Consider the following 26,480-nt stretch of genomic DNA (forward strand, 5'->3'; position numbering starts at 1 on the left):
CAACAAGAGTGAAACTCCATCTCAAAAAAAAAAAAAAAAAGAAAGAAACATCTGGAAGAGGAGAGAGGATTTCCCAGTGAGGAGGAGCTGATGATGGGCTCTGAGATGCTGGCAGGATGTCAGCGAGGAGTTGTCCATCAGCCAATTGACCCACAGTGCAGGAGAGAGGTGTGGGCTGCAGATAAGAATCCTGGACTCACTTTCGTAGAAGTGTGGAAGTAGATGAGTTCTCTAAGGAAAATAAAGAGAGAAAAAGGAAAAGCTTGTGGAGAGTCTCTCTGACTCACCTACAGTCAAAGAAGTGACAGGGAATGGAGCTAGTAAAGACACAGGGATGCAGAAGCCAGGTAGAAAGAGGATGGAAGGGAGCTGCATCTCTGAGGGGCAATGTCAAATTCGAAGTTGCCCGCTTCATATTAATTAACTCATAATTACTGCGTTCTTACTCTATGCTGGAAAATGCTGGTCCTGGGAATTGAAAGATTGAATATACAAATGAGCAATGACAAGGCAATGTATAAAGCAGGACTCTGACCCACAACCTGTAACAGCCAGCCCAGGAAGCCAACTTACTATCCACAGTATCCATTCCAGGAAGCCAAAGGATAACCCCTATAACGATTGACCCAAAATGATCAGGAATTGATTAATAACTTCCAGCTTTCCTGTTTCAGCTCCTGCTTTTAACTTAGGACCAACTGGAGAAAGCTAAATATGCCCCCTCACCAATCACATGGAATGCCCTGCTTCTAGTTAGCTGCTGATATAGTCTGGACATTTGTCTCCAGCCAGGCAAGTCTCATGTTGAACTGTAATCCCCAATGCTGGAGGTGGAGCCTGGTGGGAGGTGTTTAGAGCATGGAGGCAGATCCCTCATGACTTGGTGCTGTCTTCGTGATAATGAATTCTCATGAGATTTGGTCATTTGAAAGTGTGTGGCACCTCTGCCCCTCCACCCACAATTCTCTTCCTGCTATTTTTGCCACATAATGTGCTTGTTCCCCCTTTGTTTTCTGCCTTGACTGGAAGTTTCCTGAGGCCTCCCCGGAAGTAGATGCTGCAATGCTTCCTGTACAGCCTGCAGAAATGTGACCCAGTTAAACCTATTATATATATATTTTATATATAAGCCAGTCTCAGGTATTTCTTTATAGCAATGCAAGAATGGACTAATACAACTGCCTACAGCTTGCCCCTGCTCACAGCCTTCGATCTGAGCAGATCTGAAGCCTCCTCTTTTATTTACTCTAAAACTTTCCCACTCCCCTGCTTGCCTTGAGTCTCTGGCAAAATGTAAGTGATGGTGGCTGACTCTCTGCAAGCTCTGAATGAGTAGCCTTTGCTTGTTCTCATATGGGTGGTCTCCATTTATTTCCACAAGATAGAACAGCAAAGAAGACAAACATCATTCCTGGCCACAAGGAGCTTATACTATGATAAGAAATACATTAAAAAATATAAGCAGATGGTTAAAATTAAAGGAACTACAAATAAGATGATTCTTAGGAAAGAAGCATACAAGGACCCAGAGAGAGTTGAAGAAGTGGATAATTTAGATAAGGTAGATATATTAAAGGAATAGGAAGCTTGAGAAAACATTTTGAAGATTGGGGCTCATGTTTGTAGGATAAATGGAAAGTGCTACTGAGATGAGGTTTAAAACAGGGCAGAAGAACTTAGGGCATGATTTCAAAGGGGTTAGGAGACCCAGCATTGAACACAAAGATTGTTGGAGGTGGGATAGTTTTTCCACTGAAATGAGAGAAGAAAGAAAATGTTAAAAAGTGATTTCAGAATTAAAATGTTTCAAATGTAACCTTTGACTCAATTAACATTGAGGCTTGCCACCTGCTGTGAGTTTAGAAGCCCATATCTGTGGGCCAGTGGGAACATTCTGGCTGCAATGTGTCACATGGGCAGCTACTCCTCACATCCAGCTTCCCAAATTCACAGCCTGGGCAGCTCGTCTATTCCCAGCCATATGGTAAATGTAAAATGTCCAAAGAATCAAAATCCACCCAAGGTTGATAATGCGGGATTTTTCTCAGCCCTTTGCTGGACTCACAGCTGGGGTACCCCATCTACTCAGCCTGCTGAGCTCAGCCCTTTGCAGGAGGGAGCATGTGAGTGAGCCAGTGCAGGATCTGGCTGCCCACTCTGAGCACCGACACGGGAGCAAGCTCCATGTGAGGCCCACAGCCAGACCAGGAATGTGGCCTCAAGGTGAATGTGGCATCACCCAGACAAGGGTATCTATGACCCCAAAGCCCCAGAGAGGGTGTCAGTGTGATAATTAGCTCTTTTAGCTCTGCTGTCCACAACTCTATGGATGGTGTCATGTTAGCAGCTCAGTTGGCCCCTGGCCCTGTCACATGGGTTGGCTGCCCTCTATCGGCAAGGGCAAAGTGCCAGTGTGACAACCTTTGTGTACCCACACCCAGTGGGTCCCGAGCTCTCGTCCAGTGTCCAAGAAGAATGAGGTCATGCTGACTATTGAAGGATGATGAGGGTGGAAACTGTTATTGAGCGTCGGAAAAGCTCTCAGTGGAGAGAGGATGCAGTCAGGTGGTTTGTCTCTCTCCTTGTGTGGCTGGGTCCAGGGCTTTTTATGGACTCAGAATGGGGAGTGGATGCTGATTGGTTTGTCAGTGTACAAAAAAGGTTAAAGTGAAGACGCCACTCAAAGGTGGGCATAACAGTGTAGAAAACAAATTAGGACAGGGTAGATAAAGGTAAAAGAGGCAAAGGGTGGGGATCAATCAGAGGAAAGTATGCCAAATGGGAAGACAGGTTCTCAATCCAGTGCGTAGATTTGATTTGTAGCTTTCCTTTCAGGCTTTAAACTGACTTTGGCTCAGAGGTGGGTTTTCACCAGGGACCTGCCCCTATCTGCCTAGGCATTTGGCTGCCTCCTGTTGCTATCAGTGAGATTTTAAAAACTGAGACAGGATTATATTCAGAGTCAGGACATTTTATGACTAGAGATTAAAAATTGGCACCAGCAATGAAAAAGCAAAAAACAAATTCATTTCCACCTTTTCTGAGCTCTGCATCTGTCTATAGAGAGAGGGGCTATGGTTCCAGATCCTAGAACAACCCCTGATTGTAAAGCTGATGGGGTTAGTCCTGCTGACTACTTCATGAAGGAAGAACTTAGCACTTATCAGGCTCTGATTACTTCAATTCAAAGGAGATCTTTGGGAAGAAAGAGCAATTTTCCCTGGAATGGAATTTGGAGCCTTAACAACAAGCCCCAGTAAGCCAGATCATAGACAAGAACAAAGAAAGGCAAGCAGAAGGGTCGCATTTCTCACCAATAGCTAAGTTGAGTTTATCCTCTGTGGATACAAGTCAAATGTGGTTGGTCCCCTTCCCCCTCCTTACTCTAGGACTCCAAAATAGCCACAGCAAGGCATTAAATAATAGTTGTTGCTATGGTTTTACTATTAAGTAAGAGGTATGACACCACCCAGTTCTTAACCCATTTCCTAGCCCAAGGAAGTTCAGAGGTAAGATAAAAACATTTGTCTTACACATGACTTAATAACTACACAAAAAAAACCTTAAAAATTGATGGTGTGTGAAAATAATGAGTAGGATAGTAATTTTGGTGAATATTTTCATAGTTTTGATGAGGTGAGTTTTCTAAAGGCAGTAGCTATAAAGTAAAAGATTAATATATTTACTAATATTTTTAAAACGCAAGAAAGAAAAAGGAAAGGGTTTTTTTAAAAACACTCTAAATAAAATTCAAAGACAGATAAAAATAGGAAGAAATATTTGCAACATATACATACAGATGTTAATATTTTTAGTACAATAAAAGTTTTTAAAATATAAGCAAAGGATTTGTATAGGTAATTCACATTTAGAATAAACTTTAAACTCCTGACTAGAACTCTGACCTTAGCTCCTAAGACTTTTGCTCCTACTTACCACTCTCCAGTGACCTGGGATTTCTTCTCATTCTCAAACAAACTAGGCTCATTTATACCTCAGAACATTTGTACTTGCTTGTTTTCTATTCCTTTGATGCTTTTGCCCATATCATTGCATACCTAGCTCTTTCTCATAATTTGGGTTTTAGTTCAAATATCACATCTTCAGAGAAGCCTTCTGCAATTACTCAAGTCACCATTCCAAGTCATACTCCATGTCACCTTGTCTTATTTTTTATAGCTTATATCACCATCGAAAATTGTGTGTATGTGTATCTGCACTGTCTCCCTCACCTCACTCTTAGAAAGCAGGCTCCATGAGGGGAGAACCTCACCTGTCTTATTTACTGCTGTATCCCCAGTATATGGAACATTTCCTGGCACATAGTAGCGGCTCAACAAATATTTGTTAAATGATTAAATGAATGAATAAAGAAAAATGAGAAAATATAATCAATAAACATTAACAAAAATTTTGTTTCATGAGTAGTTAAATAAATGCAAATTAAAATAATGAGAACCTTTTTAAAACTAATTAGATTGGCAATGATTAAAAAAATAGTATAAGGATCAACAAAATTGATAGACCACTAGCAAAACTAATAAAGAAAAAAAGAGAGAAGAATGAAATAGACGCAATAAAAAATGACAAAGGGGATATCACCACCAATCCCACAGAAATACAAACTACCATCAGAGAATACTACAAACACCTCTACGCAAATAAACTAGAAAATCTAGAAGAAATGAATAAATTCCTTGACACATACACTCTCCCAAGACTAAACCAGGAAGAAGCTGAATCTCTGAATAGACCAATAACAGGATCTGAAATTGTGGCAATAATCAATAGCTTACCAACCAGAGTCCAGGACCGGATGGATTCACAGCCAAATTCTACCAGAGGTACAAGGAGGAACTGGTACCATTCTTTCTGAAAGTATTACAATCAATAGAAAAAGAGGGAATCCTCCCTAACTCATTTTATGAGGCCAGCATCATCCTGATACCAAAGCCGGGCAGAGACACAGCAAAAAAAGAGAATTTTAGACCAATATCCTTGATGAACATTGATGCAAAAATCCTCAATAAAATACTGGCAAACTGAATCCAGCAGCACATCAAAAAGCTTATCCACCATGATCAAGTGGGCTTCATCCCTGGGATGCAAGGCTGGTTCAACATACACAAATCAATAAATGTAATCCAGCATATAAACAGAACCAACGACAAAAACCACATGATTATCTCAATAGATGCAGAAAAGGCCTTTGACAAAATTCAACAACCCTTCATGCTAAAAACTCTCAATAAATTAGGTATTGATGGGACGTATCTCAAAATAATAAGAGCTATCTATGACAAACCCACAGCCAATATCATACTGAATGGGCAAAAACTGGAAGCATTCCCTTTGAAAACTGGCACAAGACAGGGATGCCCTCTCTCACCACTCCTATTCAACATAGTGTTGGAAGTTCTGGCCAGGGCAATCAGGCAGGAGAAGGAGATAAAGGATATTCAATTAGGAAAAGAGGAAGTCAAATTGTCCCTATTTGCAGATGACATGATTGTATATCTAGAAAACCCCATTGTCTCAGCCCAAAATCTCCTTAAGCTGATAGGCAACTTCAGCAAAGTCTCAGGATACAAAATCAATGTACAAAAATCACAAGCATTCTTATACACCAATAACAGACAAACAGAGAGCCAAATCATGAGTGGACATGATTTGCTTCAAAGAGAATAAAATACTTAGGAATCCAAATTACAAGGGACATGAAGGACCTCTTCAAGGAGAACTACAAACCACTGCTCAATGAAATAAAAGAGGATAAAACTAATGGAAAACATTCCATGCTCATGGGTAGGAAGAATCAATATCGTGAAAATGGCCATACTGCACAAGGTAATTTATAGATTCAATGCCATCCCCATCAAGCTACCAATGACTTTCTTCACAGAATTGGAAAAAACTACTTTAAAGTTCATATGGAACCAAAAAAGAGTCCACATCACCAAGTCAATCCTAAGGCAAAAGAACAAAGCTGGAGGCATCATGCTACCTGACTTCAAACTATACTACAAGGCTACAGTAACCTAAACAGCATGGTACTGGTACCAAAAAAAAGATATAGATCAATGGAACAGAACAGAGCCCTCAGAAATAACGCCACATATCTACAACTATCTGATCTTTGACAAACCTGAGAAAAACAAGCAATGGGGAAAAGATTCCCTACTTAATAAATGGTGCTGGGAAAACTGGCTAGCCATATGTAGAAAGCTGAAACTGGATCCCTTCCTTACACCTTATACCAAAATTAATTCAAGCTTGATTAAAGACTTAAATGTTAGACCTAAAACCATAAAAACCCTAGAAGAAAACCTAGGCATTACCATTCAGGACATAGGCATGGGCAAGCACTTCATGTCTAAAACACCAAAAGCAATGGCAACAAAAGCCAAAATTGACAAATGGGATCTAATTAAACTAAAGAGCTTCTGCTCAGCAAAAGAAACTACCATCAGAGTGAACAGGCAACCTACAAAATGGGAGAAAATTTTCACAACCTACTCATCTGACAAAGGGCTAATATCCAGAATCTACAAAGAACTCAAACAAATTTACAAGAAAAAAACAAACAAACCCATCAAAAAGTGGGCAAAGGATATGAACAGACACTTCTCAAAAGAAGACATTTATGCAGCCAAAAGACACATGAAAAAATGCTCATCATCACTGGCCATCAGAGAAATGCAAATCAAAACCACAATGAGATACCATCTCACACCAGTTAGAATGGCAATCATTAAAAAGTCAGGAAACAACAGGTGCTGGAGAGGATGTGGAGAAATAGGAACACTTTTACACTGTTGGTGGAACTGTAAACTAGTTCAACCATTGTGGAAGTCAGTGTGGCGATTCCCCAGGGATCTAGAACTAGAAATACCATTTGACCCAGCAATCCCATTACTGGGTATATACCCAAAGGATTATAAATCATGCTGCTATAAAGACACATGCACACGTATGTTTACTGCGGCACTATTCACAATAGCAAAGACTTGGAACCAACCCAAATGTCCAACAATGATAGACTGGATTAAGAAAATGTGGCACATATACACCATGGAATACTATGCAGCCATACAAAATGATGAGTTCATGTCCTTTGTAGGGACATGGATGAAATTGGAAATCATCATTCTCAGTAAACTATCGCAAGAACAAAAAACCAAACACCGCATATTCTCACTCACAGGTGGGAATTGAACAATGAGAACACATGGACACAGGAAGGGGAACATCACACTCTGGGGACTGTTGTGGGGTGTGGGGAGGGGGGAGGGATAGCATTGGGAGATATACCTAATGCTAGATGACGAGTTAGTGGGTGCAGCGCACTAGCATGGCACATGTATACATATGTAACTAACCTGCACATTGTGCACATGTACCCTAAAACTTAAAGTATAATAATAAAAATAAATAAATAAATAAATAAATTGGAAATCATCATTCTCAGTAAACTATCACAAGGACAAAAAACCAAACACCGCATGTTCTCACTCATAGGTGGGAATTGAACAATGAGAACACATGGACACAGGAAGGGGAACATCACACTCTGGGGACTGTTGTGGGGTGGGGGGATGAGGGAGGGATAGCATTAGGAGATATAGCTAATGCTAAATGACGAGTTAATGGGTGCAGCGCACCAGCATGGCACATGTATACATATGTAACTAACCTGCACATTGTGCACATGTATCCTAAAACTTAAAGTATAATAATAATTAAAAAAAAAGAAAAATTCGAACAATACAAAAAAATAGTACTGTCTGTTTCTGGGGATGTAAATTGATGGATGCATTATAGAAGGAAAACTGTTCAAATGCATTAAAATATAAAATTGTCAAATCTTTTTAGTTCACAATTCTACTTCCATGAAAAATCCTAAGGAAATGTCACTTCTACTTCAGCCTGGAATGATAAATCCATAGATCCAAGAAGCTGAATGAATCTCCAGCACAAGAAACATGAAGGTGACATCAAAATAAATCATAATCAAATTGCTCAAAATACGTGATAAAGAGAAAACCTCTAAGCAAAGAGAGAAAAACATTTGATACATTCAGAGGAGCAAAATTAAGAAGACAGTGGAGCAACATTGTTAAAGTGCTGAAAGAAGAGAACTGTTCACTTATAAATCTATGCCCAGAAAACATATCTGTTTACAGGCTGCATTGTGTTCCCTCACCCCCTAAACTTCATATGCTGAAGTCCTAACCAGCAACTCCTCAGAATGTGACTATATTTTGACATAAGTCCTTTATGGAAGTAATTAAGGTAAAATAAAGTGATACAGGTGGACCCTAATCCGATATGATTGGTGTCCTCATATGAAGAGAAGATTAGAACACCACACAGACTGAGGGGCAACCCTCTGAGAACATGGTGAGATGATGGCCTTCTTCAAACAACAGAGAGAGGCCTCAGAGGAAACCAAACTTGCCAAACCCTGATCTTTGACTTCTGGCCTCCAGAACTATGAAAAAATTAATTTCTGTTGTGTATACCATCTACTCTGTGGTATTTTGTTATGGCAGCCCTAGAAACCTAACACAATATCTTTTTTAAATGAAGACAAAGTAAAGACATTTTTAGACATACAAAGTCTAAAACATTCATCACCAGCAGACCCAGACAATAAGAAGTGTTAAATAGGCAGAATAAAAATAATAGATTGATATGTAGATCTATGCAAAGGAATGAGGAACACTGGAAAGATGAACTATGTGGGTAGATATCCAAGATTTTTAAAAATTACTTAAATTTTAAGCCCAGGAGTTTGAAACCAACTTGTTCAACATAGGGAGACTTCACCTCTACAAAAAATAAAAAACATTAATAGGGTATGGTGGTGTGCAACTATGGCCTCAGCTACTCAGGAGACAGAGGTGAGAAGATCTCTTGAGCCCAGGAGGTTGAGGCTGCAGTGAGCCATGATTGTGCCACTGCACTCCAGCCGGGGCAACAGAACAAAACCCTGTCTCACATTAAAAACAAAAAGTCAAAGAATGGAAATAGATATACCGTGTTAACACTAACCAAAAGATCGTTATATCAGCTATATTAACATCAGACAAAGTACATTTGAGAGCAAAGAGTATTACAAGACAAGGTCATTTCATAATGAAAAAGGGTTTTCATCAGGAGGGCATAACAATCCTTACCTCTTATATATCAAATAACAGAGCTTCAAAATATGTGAAGCAAAACCTGACAGAACTGAAAGAAATAAAAAGTGTATAATTTTAGTCAGAGATGTTTATCTTCTATCTCCATAATTGGTATAACAGTTGGTACACAGAAAATCAGGATATATAAGATGAACAACATGGTCGACCAACTTAACCTAATTGACATTTCTATAATACTCCACTTAAGAATGGAAGACTACATATTCAAGTCATACAGAATATTTACCAATACAGACCATATTCTGGGTCACAAGACAGGTCTCAATATATTTACAAAAATTCAAGTCATACCAGATTTATTTTTAGACCATAACAGAATTAAATTAGAAATCAATAAAAAAACTCTGAAAAATTCCCAAGTATTTGGAAACTAAACAATGTACTTTTAAATAATTGATCAAAAAAGACATAGAAAAATTAGATATTACTTTATACTGAATGAAAATAAAAACACACCATATCAAAAATTCATGAGATACTATAAAAGCAGTATTTACTGGGAAATTCATAACACCAAATGTCTATATTAGAAAAGAAGAGGCCGGGCGCAGTGGCGCACGCCTATAATCCCAGCACTTTGGGAGGCTGAGTGAGGTGGGTGGATCATGAGGTCAGGAGTTCAAGACCAGCCTGGCCAAGATGGTGAAACCCTGTCTCTACTAAAAATACAAAAATTAGCCAGGCGTGGTGGCGCACACCTGTAGTCCCAGCTACTTGGGAGGCTGAGGCAGGAGAATCACTGGAATCTGGGAGGCGGAGGTTGAGGTAAACCGAGATCATGCCATTGCACTCTAGCCTGAGCGACAAGAGCGAAACTCCATCAAAAAAAAAAAGAAAGAAAGAAAAGAAAAGAAGAAAAGTTTCAAGCCAAATTGATTGTATGGCCAATGCCCCTGAGAGGAGTAACTTAAGCATACCCTGAGGATGACCCTATGGTTTAAGAGTGTGTGTTCAAAGTTCTCAGCTAAGGAATCTGGGAGCGGCCAACCCACAGATTCACTCCTCATCTATGAAGGACATCAGAATCCCTGACCTGTTCTTGGAACACAGGATGTGCAAGGAACTGAGACCCATTGTTTTGGGTTAAATGGAGGTTCGTGAGGTTTGCTAGGTGGAGGGTGCTAAGTGAAACTTGCTTCTCATGAACAGTAGCAATTCTCCTGTCCAGCCCACCACTTTTAGAACACCCTGTATGTAAGTTCTCAATAAACTCATTTGCTGTCTTTGGGTCTCTTCTTCAGCCTCTTGGACATGAGTCTGGCATGACACCAATGACTTCAGCTTCTACTGTAAGAAATTACATTTTTCAAAAAAGAGCAAATTAAACTCAAAGTAAGAAAAGAAAGAAAATACTAAGGATTAGAGCGGAGATCAATGACATAGAAAACAGAAAAACGGGCTGGGCCAGGTGGCTCACACCTGTAATCCCAGCACTTTGGGAGGCCGAGGTGGTCAGATCACCTGAGGTCGGGAGTTTGAGACCAGCCTGACCAACAAGGAGAAACCCGCATCTCTACTAAAAATACAAAATCAGCCGGGCATGGTGGTGCATGCCTGTAATTCCAGCTACTCAGGAGGCTAAGGCAGGAGAATCACTTGAACCCAGGAGGCGGAGGTTGCGGTGAGCCAAGATCACGCCATTGCACTCCAGCCTGGGCAACAAGAGTGAAACTCCATCTCAAAAAAAAAAAAAAAAAAAAGAAGAAAAGAAAAGAAAAAAGAAAAAATACTCAAGAAAATCAATGATTCTTTCATTGTAATTAATGCAGACTTTTTTCAAGACTAAGCCTTCCCTGACACTATGAAAGCAAATGCAAATCTTTTTTTATCAATATATATGTGTAAACCTGTATGTGTATATATGTGCATTTACTCATAATTATGCTTTGCATTCATTTAACAAAATGTATCATCTTTATTAAAGTAACACTTCAAATATATACACATATATTTTTAAACTGAGTCTTTCAGATGATTATAATATTGATCATTCTCTAGCCAGACTGATCAGAAAAAAAGACACAAATTATTAATATTAGGAATGAGAGAGGTAGCATCACTCTAGATTCTACAGATATAAAAATGAACATAAGGGATTATTAAAAACAACCTTGTGTCAATAAATTGCACAATTTAGATGAAATGGATGAATTATTTGAAAGACATGAATTATCAAAGCTCACTCAAGAAATTATTATTTCACTGGGCATTGTAGCTCATGCCTGTAATCCCAGCACTTTGGGAGGCTGAGGTGGGAGGTCACTTGAGGCCAGGAGTTTGAGACCAGCCTGAGCAGCATAGTAGGAACCCCTCTTTCCAAAAAAGTTTTTTAAAGAAATAGATTATTTGAATAGCCCTATATCTATTAAAGAAACTAAAGTTGTAGTTTAAACTATTCCACAAAGAAAATACAAGGTCCAAATGGATTCACTGGTGAATTACAACAAACATTTAAGGAAGAAATTATACCAAGTCTACAAAAACTCTCCTAGAAATTTGAAGAGGAAGGCATACATACCTCCCAACATATTTATTTTTAATTTAATAACTTCAATCAGCACCCTTTTACTGACACATAACACACAACATGAATTGTTGCCTAAGGAAAACAGCTCTAAAAGAACACAAGAAAAGTTGAATGTGGTGAAGTAGATAGAAGTAGATCCTAGGCAAAGGCCCCTGCCACAAGGAAAGAGAGAGGAAGACTCTTGTAAGGGAGAGCCACTCTTCCTCCAGCTGCCCCCTACTTCTCAGTGGCAAGAAACATTTTCTATGTTTCACTGAGGTGGTACTAATATTTCCAGAGCACTACACTACTGAAGAAAAGATTGTAGACAAGAGCAACCTTTCATCCCATATCACATTTTGGTTCCTAGATCCTGAGTGTGCTACAGTTTACCAAGGATCTCCCATGTGCTGAGTTCTGTGCTGGGAATTTCCAGGTATAACATTCCTTCTCATCCTTATAACCACCTCTGTTATAGGAAACACCATTCAGTACAATGCACCCTTGCCCAAGCCCCAAGTTTCTTTTGCAGGCCAGGAGAGTCCAAGAGATGAGATAAGAAAGGACAAACGAACCATCACAAGATTCAGGTCAGATTTACTCATTGACGTAACCCATGTGGCAGGTGCCTCCTTTTTCTCTCTCACAAATTATGTTTCTAATCACCTACCAGGAAGGGAGAAACAGGCAGAGGGGAGGTAAGGAGTCCATCTTACTACTTCTCCAACTGGGCCATCCTTCTAAGGATGTATCCTCACCACTTTGTGGTCTGTAATTAGGTTGTTCCCTCAGCCTGGTGGATGAGCTCTTGTATCACCTCATTCCTGTTTTCTTACCTTCCCTTCGTTGGATTTGGATAAAAATTTAAGCTGATCTTTACCGCCAAAAGCCACACAGGGTTGAAAAAAAAGTGATAGACTCATCCTTGATGTGCCTTTCAGTCTTTGAATAATAGAATAAAGCCTTATTGACTGAAGCTTCAAAGACATGCCACTTCCCAACTCTTCCTCTTTTTCTTCTCTTTTCTTCCCATAATCCCTCTCTGTAAGACCTCAAATGCCCTGCCTGACCCTCCTTTCAGAAGAATCTATCCCTTATATCTTTGTTGGACATTAGTGTACCATGGTTGTTTGCATATGACTGTCCATGGCTTTAATCTAACTTAGTAGAATTGATCTTACCATCCCCTGATTCTGCTAGAAAGTGAGGGCATGGGGAGGGGAGACTTGGGACATGGAGTGCTGGAAGGAGAGAATGTGGGGGAATGATAAGTTTTCCACTCTGAGTTGCATTTTTACCCCCCAAGGTATCTGAAATGAAACATATTTTACCACCATGAAAATTCATGTATTTCTTCAGACTTTCCTATTCTCAATACAAGCAATTACAAAGTTCAAATTCCTTCTTTTGGCATATTTCTTAGAAAACAGTAATCCCCATTTGGATTAATTAAAGGCTCCAGTAAACAAGCAACTAGTCAAAAGACAACTCACAGTGAACGCTAGCATAAGAGGTGGAGAAGGGAGAGGATGACTGGTCATTAGCCATCTGGGTTGCTGCTCCTGTTTCTGTAGGAACATCCAGAGCAGTGTGGCCCCCAGCAAGGTTGGTCTTCCTCAGGTGGCCAGCAGGAGGCAGCAGAACACATGGGAGTTGGGGAAGAGGGTGCTGTGGTAATGAAGATCGCTAACATGAGAACGAGCAGAGGCTATTTATTCAGAGGTGGTTATAACAAGGGGGTCAGCCACCCTCACTTATCCTATGACAGAGGCTCAAGGCAGGCAAAAGAGAGTGGGAAAACTTTATAGTTAAAAAAAAAAGTTGGTGGAACAGCTTTAAGTATGCTCTGATTTTAATTTGTCAGTGTGGGAAGCTGTAGGCAGGATAATTAGAAGTGGAGCACCTTACATGATTAATTTGGGGAGCATTCTATGTTTGGGCCTCAGTTGGAAGTGAGGGCAAAAAATAAGGAAGCTGGCGGCCATTGACCAAGTCCTCCCCATTCTGTGAAAGTTGCTACAAAGGTTATGGTTTGGCTTCCCGGCCAGGTTGCTGCAGAGTTCTATTGTAATATACAGTCTGCCATTGTCCACTTATATATTCAGTCCATTTGTATACTCTGTGCTTCAACATCATGCTTGGTCTGCCCTTTCTGCAGCTACCCATGGGTGATCAATAGGACGCTGACTTTGTGTCCTCCCATAGAGGACTCCCATCATCAACTTTGTATTAGCTATCCATTGCTACGTGTCTTAGTATATTTTGTGCTATTATTACAGAATACATGAGACTAGGTAATTTAAAACAAACAGAAATTTATTGGCTCACACTTTTGGAGGGTAGAAAATCCAATATCAATGTGCAGACATCTTGCAAGGGTCTTCTTGCTGTGTCATATGATGGCAGGAAGGGAGGAAGAATGAAAGAAAGAATGTGCGTAAAGGGGGCCAAGCTCTCCCTTTTATAACAAACCCACTCCCACAATAATGGCACTAATCCATTCACTTCACCTTCTTGGCCTAATCACTTTTCATCAGGTTCCACCTCCCAACACTGTTGAATTGGGAATCAAGTTTCTAACACCTGCTTTTTGGGGGACACATCTGAACCAAAGCACAGTGTAACAAATTACCCCAAAAGTTAGTGTCTTAAAATATTTATTATCACACATTTTCTATGGGCCAGAAATTCAGGTATGGTTTAGCAGATACTCTGGCTCACGATCTCTAACAAGGACACAGTCAAAGTATCATCTGGTTGTGTAATCATCTTAAGGCTCAACTGGGGAAGGATCCATTTTCAAGCTCACTCACAACTCTGCTGTTCACATAGTTGTTGGCAGAATTTAGTTTTTTGTGGGCTATTGGACCAAGAGCCTCAGTTCCTCACTGGCTGTTGGCCAGAGGCCACTTTCAATTCCTTTTAACATGTGTTTCTCCACAGAACAGCTCATAATATAGCAGCTCATTTCACAAGAGTCAGCAAACCAAGAAGAGCCAGGGAAAGAGAATCAAAACAGACTCTGCAATCAAAACAGAAATGATAGCCTTTTGGAACCTAGTCTCAGAAAAGACATTGAATCGCTTTTGCCTTATATTCTATTCATTAGAAGCAAAGTATTAGGTCTATCCCAGAAAGATCAACTCTGGGTGCGGTGGTGGGGGGTGGGACGGGGATTATAGAAGGGAATGAACACCAGGAATGGGGATCATTGGGGGCTGTCTTGAAGGTTGTCTAATCACAAAACTCTGTCAAATAGAGGCATAACCTGGAGATATTGTGGCTTTGGTTCCAGACCACCACAATAAAGTGAATATCACAATAAAGTGAGTCACACAAATTTGTTGGCTTACCAGAACACATTAAAGTTTACACTATATTGAGGTCTACTAAGTGAGTGATAGCATTCTGTCTAAAAAAGTGTACATACCTTAATTTTAAAATACTTTATAACTAAAAAATGCTGACAATCATCTGAACCTTCAGCAAGTTGTGATCTTTTTGCTGGTGGAGAGTTTTGCCTCAATGTTGAACACTTTGCTTTGGATTAGGCTTTGGCTTAAGGGAATGTTGTGGCTGGTTTGATTTTTTTATCCAAGTTATTAACACTTTCTCCATACCAGCAAGAAGGCTGTTTGGCTTTCTTATCATTCATGCGTTCACTGGAGCAGCACTTTTAATTTCCCTCAAGGACTTTTCCTTTGAATTCACAATTTGGCTAACTGGTGCAAGAAGCCTAGGTTTCAGCCTATCTCAGCTTTCAACATGCCTTCCTTATTAAGCTATTCATTTCTAGATTTTGATTTAAAGTGAGAGACATGTCCTTCTCACATATAAAATATATTCATTCCATCCCAGTAGCCACAAAAGCCTTAACCTGTTCAGTACCAACTCAAAAGTCTATAACCTAGAGTCTCATCTAAATATCACCTAAATCAATGTGGGTGAGATTCAGGGTATGATTCACCCTGAGGTAAATTACTCTCCAACTGTGAACCTGTAAATTCAAATAACTTATGTACTTCCAAATACAATGACGGGATAGGCATAGGATAGACATTCCCACTTCAAAAAGGAGAAATAGTAAGGAAGAAAGGGATAATGGGTTCCAAGTAAGTCTGAAACACTACAGGGCAAATAACATTTAATCTTAAGGCTCCAGAATAATCTTTAATTCAATGTCCTACCTTCCAGACACACTGGGGTGAGGGTTAGGCCCTGAAGGCTCCAGGGTTTTGCTAAGCACATCCCATACAGCAACTGTCATGCATTGGAGTCACATGCTTGCAGCTCTCCCAGGTTGGAGCTACATGTTGGTGGCTCTACCAGCCTGGGGTTTAGGCAGTGGACCTGCCTTCATGACTACACTGAGCATTGCTCTAGTGGGGATTCTCTGCAGTGGCCCCATCCCTGTGGCACTTCTCAGCCTAGGCGCCAAGGCTCTTCAGGGCATTTTTTGAAATCTAGCTGGAGGTAGTCATGCTCCTACGATTTGCACACTCTACACACCTGTGGAGATGGTACTGCATGGACACTGCCATGGTTTACCACTTGTGCCTTCCATAAGAACAGCCACTGCTGCACCTGGGCGTGCTTGAGCCACACTTTAGGTGGCTAAGGAGCGCTGCACTGGAATGCAGGCAGCAGAGGCTGGAGGTGGCCTGATGCCAAGGTTCTGCAAATGCCCAAAACCCCTCTTTTGACATATTTCTGTCTTCCAGGCGTTGCACTGAGCCTGTGCTGGGAGAGGCAATCCTGACTATCTCTGAAATGTGTTCAGGGTCATTCTTGTATTGTCTTAATGAAGAGCATTTGGCTTCCGCCCACCCATATTAATCTTGCTTGGTCACACCCTTGGTGTTCTGTCTCTATTGTGCCTTTTTTTTTTTTTTTTTAGATGGAGTCTCGCTCTGTCACCCAGGCTGGAGTGCAGTGGCACGATCTCGGCTCACTGCAAGCTCCGCTTCCTGGGTTCACGCAGTTCTCCTGCCTCAGCCTCCCAAGTAGCTGGGACTACAGGCGCCTGCCACCGCACCCGGCTAATTTTTTGTATTTTTAGTAGAGACAGAGTTTCACTGTATTAGCCAGGATGGTCTCGATCTCCTGACCTCGTGATCCACCCGTCTCGGCCTCCCAAAGTGCTGGGATTACAGGCGTGAGCCACTGTGCCCGGCCTCTATTGTGCCATTTTATTCCTTACAACATGGCCATGCTGACAATTTTCCAAATATTTAAGTTCTGCTTCCCTTTTGGTTATAAATTCCATCTTTAATTTGCTTCTCTCTTCTCGTATTTACTATGAGCAGTCAAGAGAAGCCATGCTGCACTCTGAACTCTTTACTTGTAGATTTCTTCTGCCAAATCCAATTTCATTTCTCATTCATAAATTCCTCCTTTCATAAAACACTAGGACAAGAACGTAATTCAGTCAAGTTCTTTGCCACTTTATAACAAGAATAGTCTCGGCTTCAGTTTCCAATAATATACTCTTTGTTTCCATCTGAGATCTCATCAGAATGAACTGTACCGTCCATATTTCTGCCAACATTCTGATCACAATCTCTTAGACAATCTCTAAGAAGATTGAGGCTCTCTCTACAGATTTCCTCTTTTTCTAACTCTCACCAGAACCACCCTTTATGGCTTATTCATGGCAATAGAGACTTTTTCTAGCCTGCTCCTCCAAACTCTTCTAGTCTCTGACCATTACCCAGTTCCAGAACTGCTTCCACATTTTTAGGTGTTTGTTACAACAGCACCCTACTTCTCAGTACCAATTTCTGTCTTAGTCCACTGAGGCTGCTGTAATAAAATACCTTAGACTGGGTAATTTATAAATAATATAAATTTATTTCTCACAGTTCTAGAGGCTGAAGAGTTCAGGTTCAAAACACCAGCAGATTGGGCATCTGGTGATGGCTTGTCCTCCGCTTCAGATTGTGCCTCTTGCTGCATTCTCACATGGTGAAAGGTGCAAGGCAGCTTCCATCAATCTCGTTTATAAGAGCATCAATCCCATGAGGGCTTTGCCGTCATGACTCAATCACTTCTGAAAAGGCCTCATCTCTTAAAATTCCAACATATGAATTTTGGGGAGACACCAGTATTTAAACTATAGCGCTATAACTTATAAATTATTTACAGACTGCGGGCTGAGTGACCCATACATTTTTGCCACTTCCTGAGTCTTCTGTCTTTTATCTGTAAAACCTGACAGTGAAGAAGTGAACATTGTGTTGGGTTAATAGAATCTTAAAAGATTTTCTCAGGTGGCCGAACAGAACTTGGGAGAAACAGGACACACAAAGCCTCGAGTCTATCTCGGAAAAGGAAACTTTTACAAAAGCTGTACAGATCAGGCTCTTTTCATTATGATAATATCTTCTGCAACATTCTACCAATGCCACCCCTCCCCAGTCCCACCACTAATACACCTCACATCCTATAATAAAACAAATGGGCAAGCAAGGAGACTTCTGATATTTGGCTGTTTGAGGTGTTTTTCTCCTTTCCACAGTTTTCTAGAACTCCTTAACATTCCAATAACTTCCTTGCTTCTCTAACCATTTCTGAATTCTTGGCACCTACCATAATATTTTAAATTCAATGAGAAATAATTTTCTATCAGGAGAGCCATAAACCACTACAGATAAAAGGAAATACAGAATGTAGCAAAGGCAGGTGATTACATAAACAACATTAAGAGCTGTTTGGCCTTAGGGAAAATGTGACTCACTTGCTCGGCAAAATCACTTGTTAAAACACAGCGCACAGAGTAGAGGGTAAGCATATTCTTAAAAATTTTGGTTTTCAGGGCAGCACAAAGCTATTATGTTTGGAAATAGACTTCTGTAAAGATTAACCTTCAGCCTCCACCATTTCAGTAAATATGAATACACGCATTATCTTTCTCGGTCCTCTCCATAGCCCTTGGGAGGTTAGTATTATTGTCATCCCCATTTTGTGAATGAGGTTACCAGATCTGGGCTTTGCAGGAGCCAAGGCAGGGAGAGAAGGTGAGAGGTGAGGCTCCATAGGTAGGTAGGCAACAGGAGCCATGAAAGAGTTTTTTTGTTTTGTTTTGTTTTGTTTTGTTTTGAGACAGAGTCTTGCTCTGTCGCCCAGGCTGGAGTGCAGTGGCACTATCTCGGCTCACTGCAAGCTCCACCTCCCAGGTTTACGCCATCCTCCTGCCTCAGGCTCCTGAGTAGCTGAGACTACAGGTGCACACCACCACGCCTGGCTAATTGTTTTATATTTCTAGTAGAGACAGGGTTTCACCGTGTTCGCCAGGATGGGCTCGATCTCCTGACCTTGTGATCCACCCGCCTCGGCCTCCCAAAGTGCTGGAATTACAGGCGTGAGCCACCGCGCCTGGCCCATGAAAGAGTTTTAAGCAAGGCATGACAAGTTTGGCTTTGAGTCATTTTAATACATGGCATGAGGAGTTAATTGGAGGGGCAAGGCTGGCACATGGAGGCCAGTTTGGAGACCATCGTGTGTTCCAAGGGGAGGCATAGTGGGTACAAAATTTAGAGATGCTCATTCTCAGGGTTGTGCAAGTGCCTGCTTAAATTTGTGTCCTTTCAGGGGGTGGGGGGCTAGGGGAGGGATAGCATTAGGAGAAATACCTGATGTAGATGACGAGTTGATGGGTGCAGCAAACCACCATGGTACGTGTATACCTATGTACCAAACCTGCACATTCTGCACATGTATCCCAGAACTTAAAGTATAATAAAAATAAATAAATAAAATAAAAATTTGCATCCTTGCACCTAACTTGCCTCACCCCAGTTCCAGCTCGCTGAGAATATGAACTGCTGAATTTATAACTGATCGTTTACCTGTCAGCTGAGGTATTCGTGCTTATGAAAACCCTCTAGCTGGAGGGGTAATTACTAAAAATGAGACCCTGTAAAATGCTGCTATACCCAACATACAACAGCATACATAAACACACCTATGAGTATGATAAAAAGAGCTCATTCCTGCGGTGAGCAAGATGGGGTTGACTGCTCAGGATGAGACGCTTGGGAAAGTGTAATGACAATGGAGGAAACAGAGATGCTTTTTCTTCTGATGTGGGAACAAGTTTATCAAGAGAGACGGTGGCTCCTCAGTGTGGGAGGTAGCACAGTTTTAAGAGCCAAGATCATGCGAAGGAGGATAGTGTTCATCCATGTGCAAGGCAGCCTTAGAAAAGAATGGAGTTGAAGCTTCTTGATATCCACTCGCGTGCTTCACCAGTGGTCTTCAAACATATTTCCTCGGATGTCCTCTAAACAAACAAATCACCAACCATAACAAAAGCCTCGAGGATGAGAACAAACGGAGGTGAAGAACGGGAAAAATAAAGCCTCAAGGGCTGTTGTGAAAATTAAGTGAGAAAGTGAATGGAAAGTCCTGTTAGCACAATGCCCACAGTTTTTGTTCCCTTGATGTTCATTTCATAATTTCATTTTGAGCTATTTAGGGAATCTGATAGGTGATAATAAGAGCTATCATTTGTTGAACAATTACAAAAGTGTAAGCACTTTATCTGCATTATTTAATCCTTACAATAACCTATTTTACAAATAATGAATTGAGGCTCAGAGAAGTTAATTTAGTTGCCCAAGGGCACGTAGTAGTAAATGGCTTAGATGGATTTAAGGCCCAGTTAGTCTGACCCTAGCAGAGCCATGACATTAACCACTGCATCCTACTGCCTCTCCTGGCTTCAGAGCCACAGGATGAGACAAATACCTGGCAAAGGACCTCCCACTGAGCCCTGTTTCCCAGACAAGCACCTCCAAGGAGAAATTTTTCAGCCTTCCTGAGGAAACAATTTCATGTCTTGAAGCCTCTCACTGGGACTACTCTGAGAACATCTCTTTGCTGTCAAAACCTAGTTGTTTCTTGCTTTTATTTCAACTCATTGCAGCTTATTTAATTGAGCTGGAAAAGCTTGAAATAATACGAAATTAAAATGTTATTTCAAAATACTTATGTCACCATTCTTCATCACAAACAGCTCCATCCTTTGGACTCATGGACAACAGTGATTCATTTCTGACTTTCAAGATCATGCCCCAGTTGGTAAAAATAAAATGTATTTTGGGGGTAACAAAATAAAATTATTCATTGCCAAGGGACTGAGGCTCAAAAATCATTTTTTCTTGAATAGAATTTATGAAAAAGAAACTAGCTTGCTTTCCTAATGACTGGACACCTCTTCTTTGTGCTTTGTTCCGATTGCTGTGCTTTTTTATTCATGCTGAAGTTTGAGGGTGGCTTTACATCCTGCACTGCCTCAGATATGTCTATTTGTAGCACCACATGGAATGCCAAATATTCACCAAACACCATACACCCAACTTGCATTATTGTACCTTCAAAAGAAGAAAAAGCAAGCCGTTGTAAATGACTTAGCTGGATTTAAGGCCCAGTTAGTCTGACCCTAGCAGACTCACTGCTAGGGTCTCATTGACACAAGACAGCAGATCCTTGACATTTTCAAGAAGCATTCCCAAGACTGACAAATCCCTCAGAATGACGTATGTGAAAATGTTTATACTGGAACCTAATTGCCCTCCAAATTACATTTTTATCAAAAGTGACATGTTTCCTATATACAACCTTGCAATATAATTAAGTAGTCATTTTTCACTGAAGGTTTAGCTTCCTCTTAATAAGCAAATTGCGGCTGTCTGGGCACTCACTCAAAGTACCATGAAGTCCTCTTTTCTCTTTTTAAGTGTATGGATTGGTCCTGTTCACATCAGACACCTGAGCCCTTTCTAACATTCCCCACTTTAAAGTGACTTGAAGTTTGAATCTCTGGCCAACCACAATGACTTCGTCTTAGAAGTAAATGTAGGAAGCTGCTTTGGTCATTTTTCATGGCGAGTAATCAAAGTAAGTGGTGTAAATGTGATAAAACAGAAATGGAAGTTTAAGAAAATTATTTATAATAATACTTGTTACAGACTGAATTCCCCCCCGCCCCCCACCAAAAAAAAAAATCATGTGTTCAAGACTTAGCCTGTGGTGCGACTGTATTTGGAGGTAGGGTCTTTGGGGAAGTAATTACGACTAAATGAAATCATAAGGATGGGCCCTAACCTAATCGAACCAGTGTCCTCACAAAAAGAGGAAGAAATACCAGATTTCTCGCTCTTTCTTTCTCTCCCTCTGCATACACACAGAAGAAAACCCATGTGAGGACACAGCAAGAAGACAGATATCTACAAGCCAAAAAGAGAGCCCTCACTGGACATCAAGCCTGATGTCACCTTGATCTTGAACCTCCAGCCTCTAGAATTGTGAAAAAGTAAATTTCTATTGCCAGGGGTGTCCAATCTTTTGGCTTCCCTGGGCCATACTGAAAGGAAAAGAATTGTCTTCGACCACTCATAAAATACACTAACACTAGTGACAGCTGATATGCTTTTTAAAAATCTCATAATGTTTTAAGAAAGTTTACGAATTTGTGTTGGGCTGCATTCAAAGCCATCCTGGGCCGCATGCAGCCTGCAGCCCGTGGGTTGGACAAGCTTATATAAAGCCCTCCAGCCTGTGTTTTTTTGTTCTTTTTTTGTTTGTTTGTTTGGTTTTTTTTGCTATGGCAGCTTTAACAGACCAATACAATACCACTGGATATAATTAAAAATGATTTTTTAACCAACAAAAGTAGGAACTGGTGAGGGTTTGGAAGCAAAGTCTGGGAGAAGTGAGGAAGTGGAGCATTGTAAGTGAGGTAATTACTCATGGGTTTTGCTTGTTGTTTTTAAAAGGCTTCATTTTTTAAATAGCAGTTTTAGGTATAGATTTCCCATATATCCTCTGCCTGCGCACACACACAGCCTCCCTCATGATCAACATCCCCCACCAGAGTGATACATTTGTTACAACTGATGAACCTAAAGATACATCACTGTCATCCCAAGTCCACAGTTTACATTGAAGTTCAATCTTGGTGTTGGACATTTGTGTAAACATTGGACATTGGATAAGTCATGTATCCACCATTATAGTATTATACATAGTAGTTTTGCTGCTCTAAAAATTCTCTATGCTCATTAATTCATTAATTAATTCATTATTCCCTTCCCCCAGCCCCTGGAAACCACTGATCTTTTTAAAGTCTTTATAGTTCTGCCTATCTCAGACTGTCATATGGTTGGAATCCTACAGTATGTATGTAGCCTTTTCAGACTGGCTTCTTTCATTTAGTAATATGTACTTAAGTTTTCCATCGTGTCTTTTCATGGCTTGATAGCTCATTCATTTTAGCACTGAATAATATTACCTCGTTTGGATGTACCACAGTTTGTCTATCCATTCACCTACTAAAGGACATTTTGTTTGCTTCTAGATTTTGGCAAGTATAAATAAAGCTTGCCAAAATAAACATTTATGTGCAGGATTTTGTGTGGACATAAATTTTCAAAGTTTTTGGGTAAAAACCAAGATGTGCAATTGCTGAATATTACGATCAGAGTATGTTTAATTTTGTAAGAAACCATCGAACTCTCTTCCAAAGTGGCTGTACAACTTTTTGCATCCCCACCAACGATGAATGGGAGCTCCTGTTACTCCACATCCTCATCAGCACTTGGTGTTGTCATTGTTCAGGATTTGGGCCACTCTAATAGGTGTGTAGTGGTCTCTCATCATTTTTTTTTCTGAATATGTTTTTTTTTTCTTTTTTGAGACAGAGTCTCGCTCTGTCACCAGGCTGGAGTGCAGTGGTGCAGTCTCAGCTCACTGCAGCCTCTGCCTCCCAGGTTCAAGCAATTCTCCTGCCTCAGTCTCCCAAGTAGCTGGGACTACAGTTATACACCACCACAAGTGGCTAACTTTTTTGTATTTTTTTAGTAGAGACAGGGTTTCACCATGTTGGCCAGGATGGTCTTGATCTCCTGACCTCCTCTCACTTCGGCCTCCCAAAGTGCTGGGATTACACGTGTGATCCACCATGCCCGGCCTGAATATGCTTTCATTTATTTAAATTGCAAATTCTCTTGGAATACACATCATGTCTGAAATGTGTGCATCTTTTCTGCTTGATTTTCTGTTTATGGTGACACCTAAGTAAGCTTTTAAGTTGACTAAGTTGCACACCATGTCTTAAATAATTAATACGTAAGAGAAGGTGGATTTTAAAAACTTCTTCAAGGAATACTTATGCAAAGTGAATTATGGGACTTTTGTTAAAGATGCATGATAAGGCAGAGGCAAGATGCTCTGTGACTACTATAAACAGATAGAAAAGTTCTTTAAAACTAAGAAATGGAAAGGTCCAGACGTCATCAACAAGAAGTAAACTAACATCTAAATGGGGAGTAGGAATTGATGCGATAACTGCTCATGGTGATATCAGGATTTAATATACATTTTAGATGCTGAATTTATATTGCCTTTATGAATATGGAGGCTACATTCATGGGTGGGGAAGGGGAAGCTGGAACTCCCTGCCTAAAGGTAGAAGCCTATATATGTGCTATCAGAGTGAATGGTGGAAGGGGGACTACTGGCATGAGTAATGATATAGAAGCTTCTCATTCATCCTGCACCATGGATGGAAAAATAGAGTTACCCACAAGAAACTGGAAATCGAGGACAGCTCCATGTTTGGATGTAAGGCCAAATTCACAATAATCACAGGGTATGGAAAGCCTAAGCTGAGAAACAACTTTAAAACTCATAAGAGTGGTAATGGCCAAATAGCTTGGTCAGATTCTGTAGTAACAACTAAAAATATGGAAAAAAATATTAAAACAACTATATGAAGGCCCTGTAGAAATTGAATAGGGGTCCACCCTCAAAATACAGCAATTACAATTGGTGTGATTTGGGAATCTGAGACATTCCCCAATATACACGAAACTCAAGGGACAAATTTCAGGGCTTCCATAAAAAGGAACAAGATGATGTCCTTTGCAGGGGTATGGATGGAGCTGGAAGCGGTTATTCTCAGCAAACTAATGCAGGAACAGAAAACCAAACACCGCATATTCTCACTTATAAGTGGGAGCTGAATGATGAGAACACATGGACACATGGTGGGGAACAACACACACTGGGGCCTGTCAGGAGTGGGGTTGGGAGAGGGGGAGCATCAGGAAGAATAGCTAATGGATGCTGGGCTTAATACCTAGGTGATGGGATGATCTGTGCAACAAACCACCAAGACACACATTTATCTATGTAACAAACCTGCACATCCCGCACATGTACCTCAGAACTTAAGATAAAAGTTGAAGAGGCCGGCGCGGTGGCTCACGCCTGTAATCCCAGCACTTTGGGAGGCCAAGGCGGGTAGATCACAAGGTCAGGAGATCGAGACCTTCCTGGCTAACACAGTGAAACCCCATCTCTACTAAAAATACAAAAATTAGCCGGGCGTGGTGGCGGGTGCCTGTAGTCCCAGCTACTCGGGAGGCTGAGGCAGGAGAATGGCGTGAACCCGGGAGGCGGAGCTTGCAGTGAGCCGAGATCGCGCCACTGCACTCCAGCCTGGGCAACAGAGCCAGACTCCGTCTCAAAAAAAAAAAAAAAAAAAAAAAAAATTTGAAGAGAAAAAAAAAGCTCAGGGCTTGTAGAGTGGTAGGAAAGTTAGGGGGGAAACTGCAGGGGAGAGAGAGGTGCAGAAGGGATGAATCCTAAAATATGAATGTACACTGGGTCCAAATCCTGTGCAGACAACTAAAGTGTGCATGTGTTGGAGGCCTCAGAGAGCCCAGCTAAAAAGCGGCAGGAGAAAGCTGAAGAAAGTGGGTAGAGATTTCAGCTGCTGCCCACCACAAGGGCCATCAAGGTTAACGTCCCGCAAGACCAAAAAAAGAAAAACAAAACTGTTCAGGGAAATATAAAATCTCTCTCTAACATGCCACTATAATGTCCAGTAGGCAATCAATGAGAAATCACTAGACATACAAAAAAAACAGATAAATATGACCCTCTACAGGAAAATCAGGCAATGGAAACCAGTCTGGAGATGACCTAGATGTTGCAATTTGCAGACAAGAAGATTTAAAGCACAACTATTATAATATTTTAATATTTTAAAAGAAAATATATTCAAAATGGAGGAACAGATGGAAAATCTCTGCAGAGAAATAGATGTTACTTAAAAAATCACACAAGGGATAGATGGGACTTCTGTAATGATGACATAAGAAGGTCATACAATTCCTCTTAAAGATAACAATTATAAAAACTGGACAAAATTATTAAAAACAACTATTTGAAGGTACTACAAAAAGTTCGAGTGACTGGCAGGCACTTGTGAAGAGTTTACTCCTGAATGACCAATAATATATCAGGTAAGAAATGTAAGTTTATGGCTCTTTCTTCTTGGAGCTCCCCAACTTTGCCAAGCTCTGCTGAGGAACTAACTATGGCAGCCTTGCCATCGGGGAGGGCCACACAGGTTTCAGAGAGGTAGAACAGCTGAAAATTTAAGAGGGAAATTCTGGACATTAGAACTCTACAGAAAGACTGAGATTTAAAATCTGAATATAAATTTTGCCAAAATCCTTGGCTTACCACTCAAATATGCAAATACAAGGGAGCCTCCAGGGAGCCAGGCTTAACAAAGCAGAACCTGGGAGCCAAAAGAACTGAGCACAGAGGTCTGACCACCAAGGCTGCTGAAGCCGCAACAGCCTAACTCTCCCACTGATCACAACTAAAAACTCTAAACAAAATTCTAAAAGCAACTATTTAAGGACTCTCAAAAGTGAAAAAAAAAAAAAAGCCGATTGTGGAGGTGAGTCAAA

This window comes from Pan troglodytes, chromosome 9 (assembly GCF_028858775.2).
Source record: "Pan troglodytes isolate AG18354 chromosome 9, NHGRI_mPanTro3-v2.0_pri, whole genome shotgun sequence".
In the NCBI taxonomy this organism is placed as follows: domain Eukaryota; kingdom Metazoa; phylum Chordata; class Mammalia; order Primates; family Hominidae; genus Pan; species Pan troglodytes.